We start from the raw sequence: 10,110 nt of genomic DNA, 5'->3' as shown, positions 1-10,110 counted from the left end.
TGTTGTAATCTTCTTCAAATTTTTAGAAAAAGTAGTAAAATTTTCTTCTATTAAAGTATGGAGTGCCTTCCATGGTCAAAAGCAATATATAACGCTGAACTGGCCTAAGGTGATGATCCACAAGGATGATTGCGGTCCTTGGGAACATACCAAGATATACCACCAATTATAACTTGAGACGAATGTTGGTTGGTATCAATATATTTGTCCTCCATGACTACTACATATGGATAGGCAAACACAAGATGTACTCGTTTCTTTCGGTGCCTAATAAGTACATTAACACATGCTCCACATGTATTTGCAGTCTAGATAAATATTTTGTGTGCAATGGGATTTTTGTATTCACTCGATCTCTTTAGATCCAAATGAAAACAACTTCATATCATGTTTTCTACAGCCAAATTCATAACATTTTCAGCAAGTATGATTTCATTATAAATTCATCGGATGATATATATTCCGAATTCTAGAAGTGAGTTAACATATCCCAACCCCATCTATCAATTAAATACTTTCTAAAATGTTAAGGGGAGAAATCAACTTTCTAAAAATCATGAAAAACTATTTTACCAGAGTGCAAAGGAAAACAATTTGGGGCAGCATATTAAAGAAAACACCAGCAGCAAAAACCCTACCAAAATAATGGTCTATACTTATTTTTTTAGAGAAAAGAATCCCCCGCTTTATTCCCACAACACAAAGCATACATTCATTCAGTTTATCCAGGGCACATGCCCATCAAAACATAAATTCATGGCTCATGGTATAAATAGCAGGACTCTGAACTTGATGTATACTGTTTGAACCTTATAATATCTTGCCAAAAGAATCAAACATGTTATCCCACTATAATATTTATTCTAAATGAGCTAACTGATCAACGACAATCCAGAGAGTTGTAAAGCTTCTGTCATTTCTATTTTAATTCTTGGCTGACCTCTACTCTAAATATATAACTGATCAGGGCAAATAATTTATTGTGTCATCTTGCACACAAACAACTACTATATGGGTAGCTTCTGCCATTTCTATTTTACTATTTCTTGCTTATATTAATGACCCTTGATAGAGGTTGCAGCTTCTATATATTTATCAGTGACTTTTATCACCATAACTGAGAAATTCAGGGGTACATTTATATGTTGAATAGTTATAGTGATGATAAAACTGCAATGCCATGATGTATATATCCATCAAAACAACACAAAAATATAACAATTCTATTGATTAACAAGATAAAATCTTCAACCTATATATGGAATTTTGCCTGCTAATGGTAGACCGAAAGTATGTTAAAAGGGATAGATCATTCTTGCAGCATGCTTACCATTCTTGAAGTCTAGAAAGTATTAAAGATTTTAAAAAGTTTACCTTCTCTACATTACGGCAGAGCTAACAAAGCAAAAGGATTGAGGAGGGCATGATGCAACTAGTTCCTTGGTTCTAATTTGCACATAAGCAAAATGTGAAGGATAAAGTGAACCATTTATTGAACTTTTACATGTTTACTTATTGGGTAATAGAATTAAGATGTTACCAAATTTTGACTAGGTGGTTTCATTAAGAGTATTTTCATAATAGTCCACAAGTTCACCTAAAAAAATTGGATCCCGGACTTACTGCAGTAGAGGGTTAATTGTGAAACCCTGGACAAATATCTTTAATGTTGTTGATAATCTGGTAAAAGAAGTAATTTCTATGCAAGTATTTGTGATTTGTTGTATGCATACTAGATATTCCCATATATTTCTCATAAACTAGTACAGAGCATAGAAATATATATCAGGGTAAGAGATGTTTTTAGTTGATCAAATTTAATGTAAGCTATCTATCCTTGATATTATATTTATGTGGGAATATTTGTATTTATTTTCTTTTACTTTCCCGACTACACATGTAATCGTTTACTTTTATTACTCCAAATTACATGTCTATATATTGTATGTACCATATAGTAATATATGTGTATCTTGTGTAGAACATTTTTAATTTATTTATGTTACTTTGTTTAATAGGTGTGGATGCAAGTTTTGCTATGCATGTGGTCTCCAAGGAGAGGAATGCCCAGGTTCCTGCCCATTTTCAGAATGAGGAAAGGTCAAGTTGACTATCCAACTTTGCAGTTTCAGGCACTAGCTCGAATTAACATACTTTATGCAACTGGACTAATTTTTATGATAAATTGATCTTGACCTCATTTGAGTATTTGAGATGCATATTGGAACCTTTCTATCTTACAAGTTGTGGTTTGCGTGCTTCCTTCGATAATACTATGCTGTAGATTTTATTGGATTTGGCACCCTATAGCTTCGCAACTCAAAAAAAATCCTAGTTCTTCAGTTATATGTCTATTTTAGTTTACTCTTTCTAGTGAAAATACATGTCACTTTAGAATTGTTGCTGGTCAAACTTTTTAAATTTCATCATCAATATATGAAAAGTTGCATAGATTGACAATGTAAGATACTAGACGTTAATTTGTTACTGTATATATTCACCACAATATGTACCTTTGAAATGTCATATTTCAATACGAATTTCTGGTCAAAAAGCTTCACCTTATAGATAGTGTTGCTACTCTGTAAACAACATGTGTTTTGAATCGGTGAGAGTAGTTCCTAGTTAGCGTTACTAGTAAAAACTACTTTTCTTGTTTTGAGCTCTTGGTTTATGTTTTTTTTGCAGGGGCTTGATTTTATCTTTTCTTACTAAAATCTATTTACAATTACATAAATTTGACGGTAGTGGTGTTCATCATTCAGGCAATTCAATTCTGCGGCAGAGACTTCCGGTTGATGGACTCATCTGTTGATGGAGCTGCGGGTGTCTAAGGGTGCTGACCGATGACACCATCATGGTTGCCTGTAGCTGTGGATGCTGATGGTTCTTTAGCTATAATTTTATACTTCATGCTGGGTGCTCAAACTATCAATAATGGTTGCTTGTTTCCCTAATGTCGAATGATGTGGTCTAAACCTACAACTGCTAGCTTGAACTTTATGGTCTTAAATCTAGAAATATTTGGATTAAAAGTTTGAGGTTTGTGATGATTTATGTTCCAATCCTTTAATTATGCAGATGTTATTTGATTCGATGACTCGTACCAACAGGCTGGGTAAATATTGAGCTAGAAGGCATGGGCAACACTGCATGTCCATGCCTCCAGACTTTCATGGTTAAGTTAAAAATAACAAACAATTGGTCCCAAAATAGTTCTGTAGCTTTTTGGTCCGATTTTCTCTCGTAAATTGTAGTTACATCAGCACATCGGAATTTCAGCTTTTCTATAAACATTTAGGAAACATTTACCACTAACCTTAGTATCGGAATCAATGGTTAAGTATTCCTAGTAAAGCCAATCAATAGAATGAGCTGCCATTATATACAAAGTATCTGTTTTTTTTTGAGGAAAACATGAGGTATCAGTTGACAGATAAAACCAGAGGCATACAAAATTAAACTAAGATCCATGTCAAAAAGAGGTCCCGAGCTTCATACATTGCATACAAGGAACGGACCTACGTGAGGATCTGATACTCACAGCGCAAGTACGTCAGGTCCTTCACAGCATGTCAGTTACATAAGGTTGGGTCTTGAGTTGTCCCGACAAAGTTGTAGTGGTGCTTAGTATTTGTTGTTAGTTAGGTTGGCCGTCGTATCGAAGTTTGTATAGTGGTCGAAGTATGGAAGACCTCCTTAGTTTGTATAGCTTTTTGGTCTGATTTTCTCGTAAATTGTGTTAATAGTATACTACGGCAAAGCTCTTGCCGTTAAGAACAATAGATGAGGCTGAAAATTTGGAACACTAAGATCAAACGGGAGTTGCTTCTCAAAGTTGTGGTCATGGTTCAGCCATAAACCAGAAGTCCAGTACGGTATAAATGCAAGGGGAAAAAATGTTCCGAGGAAAATTGAAGGAATAACCATTGTCTTTTACGCTGCCACGTTTTTCTTGGCATGTCATGCTGAAGTTGTAGGAGAGCTAGACAGCTAGTAGCAGCAGGAGCAAAAAAACTTCACGGCACAGATTGACCTGTTTCCTCTTTCCACAAGATGCACTATAATCGGAGTCCAAGTAGAACTACACTTAAAGCACAACGAAGAAATTGGATGCGTCTGGGAATGAAATTTAGATAGAATAATACATTAGATAGTACCATAGGTAGTTCATACGACATATATTCCATTTACATGCTCAGTGATGCCATAAAGGCCACATTGAGTTCCATTCTAAGGTAGCACCTTATACATTTTTCTTAAGAAAGTCACCAGCTCTCTATCATAAGTCGCTTCAAGACTGAAGTCTGTGCCATGTCTTTTCCTAAACAATGCGTACTTTATCATAATGATTTGGCCAATCACGATTGCCCAAGCTAATTCTAACCAAAGCAGTCATACCAGCAACTGAATGGTTTTACACAGAGTTCAGAAACTTCTTTAATTTCCCTCAAATAGAGTTCTTCAGGTCATTCACCAGGTCCTCTTGCACCTGCTGCAGTGATGTATGCCCCTGGACATTGGGGAGGCACAGAGGTAGCAGAAACCATGCTGGCACCTGTAATTTGGAATAATGAAGAACCTTGTCAGTTGTCATATCTGCTCGTTGGACATGTAATTTTGGACTGCAAGCAGCGAGACAATACCTGCAGACGATGTACACGCAGCCCTGGGCCCTCTCGACGTACATCTTGCACTTGGGGCACCTCTGCCACCTGCTCTCCCGTGCGACCTTCCTCAGCAGCAGGTCATTCTTGTCCCGCTCGTCCTTCCCGAGCCGTTGGAACTCTGCGCAGGCAATGCCGTCATGCCATGCCACCTTGCACTGTGCACAGAACAAACGACGGCAGTGTGGGCACTTAGCTTTTGTTATCACTGCCTCACCGTGGCCACGTTCATGAACAAGCAATGCCGAGCAGTCGTTGAAGGGACAATAGAACTTGAATGACCCCAGGGCTGAGTCACAAAGCGCAGCGCCCCACCTCTGGAACAGCTGCGGCAGGATCACGTCACGGCACGCCTCCGGGTCTAATGCACCATATTTGCATCCTGGGTCAGGGCAGCCAATGGACAACACGTTATCCTCTACTTTCGCAGTAATGTACTGGCTCATGCAGCTGATGCAGAAGAGATGTTTGCACCCAGGAATAGGAAAGAGTTCCCTGAGGTGCACTGCCTCCATGCATATGGTGCAGTAGAACTCATTGTTGGCCATCCCATTCACACCAGGAAAGCTTTGGCCTAGCTCCATAAGCATATCATCCAATGGCTCTTTCCCTTTTCGACTGTCCATGTCTTCAGTTGAGATCAAGGTACTATGACCCACATCGATGTTTGGATTTCCCTTTGACTTGCACAATGATTGACAAGTAGACACCACACGCCGGATGCACCTCTGCAACTTATTCTCCCCCACAGCCTTCTTCAGAAGCAGGTCATCTCGCCCCTGTTCTTCATTCCTGAGCCGCTGGAAATCTTCACATGTGTCACAGTAGTGCCATGCCACCTTGCACCGTGCACAAAACATCCGGGAGCAGTGTGGGCACTCAGCTTTCCTTATTGCTGCATCGCGAGGGCCACAATCGTTGACCAGCAGCACAGAGCAGTCCATGAAGGGGCAGTAGAACTTGAATGCACCCAGTGCCGAGTCACAGAGTGCAGTGCCCCACCTCTGGAATAGCTGCAGTGGGATAATGTCACGGCAGGCTTCTGGGTCCAGTAAACCATCCTTGCACCCGGGTTCTGGGCATCCAATGGAGAACACATTATCCTCAACCTTCGTAGTGATGTACTGGTTCATGCAACCAACACAGAAAAGGTGTGTGCACCCAGCAATGGGAAAGAGGTCTTTGAGGTCTACTGCCTCCATGCATATGGTGCAGTAGAACTCGCTGCGGGCCATCACATTGGCACCCTGAGAGCATTGGCCCAGCTCCTGAAGCATAGCAATAAATGGCTTTTTCCCCTTGCAGTTGTCCATGTCTCCGATTGAGATTAAGGAAGTATGACCCACATTAATCCCTTGATGTGTCTCTAACATTTGCAAAGATTGACAGGAGCCCACAGGATTAGGTTGCGCCATGCTCTCCTCCCTGATCTTCCTCGGTAGCAGGTCATCTAGTCTCCCCTCATCATTCCTGAGCCTCTGGAAATCTTCACAGGTGACGTCGTAGTGCCATGACACCTTGCACTGCACACAGAACATCCTGGAGCAGCATGGGCACTCAGCTTTCCTTATTGCTGCCTCACATTGTCCATGTTCATCGACCAGCAGTGCCGAGCAGTCCTTGAAGGGGCAGTAGAACATGAATTCCCCCAGCACCGAGTCACAGAGTGCAACGCCCCACCTCTAGAACAGCTGCAGTGGGATCACATCTTGGCAAGCCTCTGGATACAGTGTACCATCCTTGCATCCCGGTTGAGGGCAGCCGATGGACACCACGTTATCTTCAACCTTGGCAGTGATGTACTGGCTCAGACAGCTGATGCAGAAGAGGTGGGTGCACCCGGGAACAGGGAAGACCTCTCTGACATGTACCGTCTCCATGCACATGTCGCAGTAGAACTCGCCGTTTGTGCCACGGGAGCATTGGCCTAGCTCCTGAAGCATAACATCCAATGGTTCTTTCCCTTTGCCACTGCCTATGTCTTCCATTGAGATCAAAGGGCTATGACCCACATCGACCCCCTGATGTGTCTCTGACTTGCACAAAGATTCATAAGATGTGACCGCACACCTGGGCCGTCCGGTGGCCTCTGTCTCCGGTGTATATTGCCAAAGGCTGGCAATGCAGATGATATGATCACAGTTGTCAGGTTTCCATGACGCTTCCAGCGACGGGATCACCAATTTGCAAACAGCACAGAACCTTTCTGGGTGAGTTGAGAAGCGGAGAACCTCTTCAGCATGTGGATCCTCGGGCAGCACCAAGTCGCAAGCTAACTTGTAAATCAGGTCCAGCATTGTTGTAGCTATGTTGCTTTGCTCACTCAGTTGGAAGCGAATGAGCACCCAGCGGAGGTCTCTGCTACAAAGGAAATTCAGGTTGTGAGCACGGTTCTTTACATCAAAGGAACGAGAAGGTTACTGCATATGCTGGTATGTGCATAGTAAAAGCTTTAGACTAAGGCCCCGTTTGGGAGGGCTTCACCGGCGGCTTCACGAGCGGCTTCAGGTGAAGCCCTCCCAAACGTTTGTTTCAGGACCGGCTTCACATGTGAAGCCGGTTCTGAAGCCGTCGGCGGCTTACACAGGCAAGGTGAAGCCATGAAATCGTGGCTTCACGCGGCTTACACATCAATCTAACAAGTGAAGCTGTTTTGCCAAACATTTTCTAAAACGGCTCCAACTCCACTAAAAAAGCCGCTCCATCTGATGAGCCAGAGCCGGAGCTGTTTTTGGAAGAGCCGAAGCCCTACCAAACGGGGCCTAAGGCCTCTTTACCCTTAAACCCCGTAAACGCAAAAAAAATGTCACATCGAATGTTTTAACACATGCATGGAGTACTAAATGAAGTCTATTTATAAAACTTTTTGCATGAATGAGCTGTAAATCGCGAGACGAATCTAATGAGCCTACTTAATCCGTAATTTGCAACAGTGATGCTACAGCAACCATCGCTAATTATGGATTAATTAGCATCATTAGATTCGTCTCGCGATTTACAACCCATCTGTGTAAAAAGTTTTGTAAATAAACTTCATTTAGTACTTCAAATTAGTAAGAATCCATCGCAAATTTTTTTTGCGTTGGAACTAAACACGGCCTAAAGATGCAGCAAGAAGCAACTTAAGCGTGACGTCTGACACAGATTTGGTGGGGAGAAAGACAGTACAATCTGGTGGGGAGAACGAGCAGAAACGAGGAATGGTGAACTCCTTGGAGGCATACCGCCAAGCACGTGGTGTGCGCTCACGTACGGCCTCGCAACAAGAACGCGTCCTACATTCCGCGACAACCAGGCGGACGAAGTTCCACTGAACCGAATTCCGATCAGAAGGAATTGAATTCCACCAGAGAGCGGAAGCCATAAGGGCAAAGAGCGCGCTAGCTCCTCGCAGTCATATCGTCAAGGACTTGGCGTGCGCCCACCCGAGCACACCAATCCGCACACGCGCGGACCCCACCCCGTTCCCAGCGCTGCCACACCGGCCGGCGCCAGCTGCGGCGACCGGGATGAACTCGCCTGAACCCCCCCTAACCCCCATCAAGATCACGGCTTTAGCGGCACGCAGAAGGGGGGTTTTCTCGCGTGCGTACCAGTGCCTGGGCGCCTCCGCGTGCCCGCTCCCAGTCCCAGCGGTGGGCCGGGCCCCGTGGCGCGAAACCTTGGAGCGGGTCGCCTCCGGCGCGCGCGGCGGCGATCGGCCACGGAGCGAGCGGAGGCCAGGGCGCTATCGGGATGCGCCGTACGTGGAAACGAAGGGGCTGGTCGGGTCGGCTGCCTCGGCGCTCTGCTGAGGCGGCCTGCCGATCGATCACCCTGCTGCCGAAGTTACCTGGGCCGGCCGGTCGGTCGCTTTCAGCGAGCGCCCGCTCTCATGCAGTGCCTGCACGCGCTAATCCTTTGGACTAGCGACGAGATAGAGACGCGTGTCTGCTAATTTGTCGCAACCCCCCCTGGTTCAAGATTTATGGCATGTTTGCATAAGTATAGCATCTATTAGCTTCTATTAGCCTCTTTGTCTGGGTACGGCGTTTGTTACTTCGGATCGCAATCAGGAGAAGAATAAAGCATCAACAAGATCAGGAGGAGAATAATTCGATTCAAATTCACGTATATATTAGAAGAGGGTGAGTCTACTTGCGTGTTTTTAATTGCGCTCCACTTTTTCTAGCTACCAGCGGGACCTCCGACCCCATCAAAACAGGCTCAGGCGCCGCGTGTGTGGTTGGGCGCGGAGGACGCTACGTCATTACACAACCAGCAGTGAAGGAAACATTAACCTATGCCCTTGTGCAGTTCAAATTGAAAAAAATGGTTTGCCCCCCGAGTCATGTTTCAATGACCAAAGTACAGACACCAGTTTCCAACTTGCAACACAGACCAGCCATTAGATTTGAAATATTTAGTTGGCACCAACTAAACTGAATGATCCATCCATTTATATGAAAGTACTCTGGATCTCAGAAGTTTCTGTTGACACCGTTTTTTGACACGTGTTAAGGAAGGTGATTTTTATGAAGAGGAGGTGGCCGATTTAGAAGAAACAAAAAGTTGCACAGTGTTGGAATCGGCCGATGGAGTCCGTCCGATGGGCCAGAAGAATATGCTTTGAAGATGCTGATCCGCTAGTTCTGGTATCCGGCCGATGGAGAGTTGCCGATGAAGTCAAGGGAGGAGGGGAGGATCCGGATTCTACGAGAATCTTGATGATTCGGTTGTAGTATTTAAAGTAGTTTATCTTTAGATGGTCTTTTTTTAAAGTCAAGTAATGTTTGCCGTTATCGGCTAGGACTTGATAGCGCTAGACTATATATATCAGTTGTAAGGGACCGGAAAGATTTGATACACATCCAATACAACAAACTTTACAATTCCTTTGCATTTTTTCGACGACTTCGCATTTTCTCTTTTTTTCGACGAGTTCTTTCAAGTTGATCAAGAACGCCTCACATTCGAGCGACTTGATTTGCTGGTGAGTTTTCGTTTTACCGAGTATATTTGAGCTTTAGCTACCGGGCGCATCGCTTGGTTTCGTTCAAATCTATTCAAAAGTTATCGAGTTCATCTAGGCTTTGACTTCCGGGCGCATCGCTGTCGTCTCGTCTAGATTTATTCACCAATTATCGATATCGGCTATATTTATAGGTTTTCCTATGCTTTTTGGCCATTATCACATCTAAAAACATACTAGATCGGCTTTAGGTTTTGGAGTGACACTTTTGTTATCTCAAGAGCCGTTTTAGATCTGTTTTTAGCTTTGCATCATCTAAGTTACACATTCGTAGCTTAGATCTTGTCATACATAGACAATCGGCTGTTCAAAGCCGGTTTTGTCGTTTAGTGTATTGGCTGATCCTGCCGATACGCTCGTTTATTACGTGCTTGTATTTAATATCTTTTTGTGTCTATAGTATCGGCAAAGCTTGCCGATACGCCCATCTGA

At 43.5% G+C, this 10,110-nt stretch overlaps 1 pseudogene; it reads right to left on the bottom strand.

Annotated features, from left to right (window-relative positions):
• Positions 1-4,114: 4,114 nt before the first annotated feature.
• On the bottom strand, positions 4,115-8,523 carry LOC120660680 (annotated as a pseudogene).
• Between the last annotated feature and the right edge of the window lie 1,587 nt (positions 8,524-10,110).

The sequence above is a fragment of the Panicum virgatum genome, chromosome 2N (genome assembly GCF_016808335.1).
Source record: "Panicum virgatum strain AP13 chromosome 2N, P.virgatum_v5, whole genome shotgun sequence".
Classification (NCBI taxonomy): domain Eukaryota; kingdom Viridiplantae; phylum Streptophyta; class Magnoliopsida; order Poales; family Poaceae; genus Panicum; species Panicum virgatum.
This window is presented reverse-complemented; position numbering and strand designations above follow the sequence as displayed.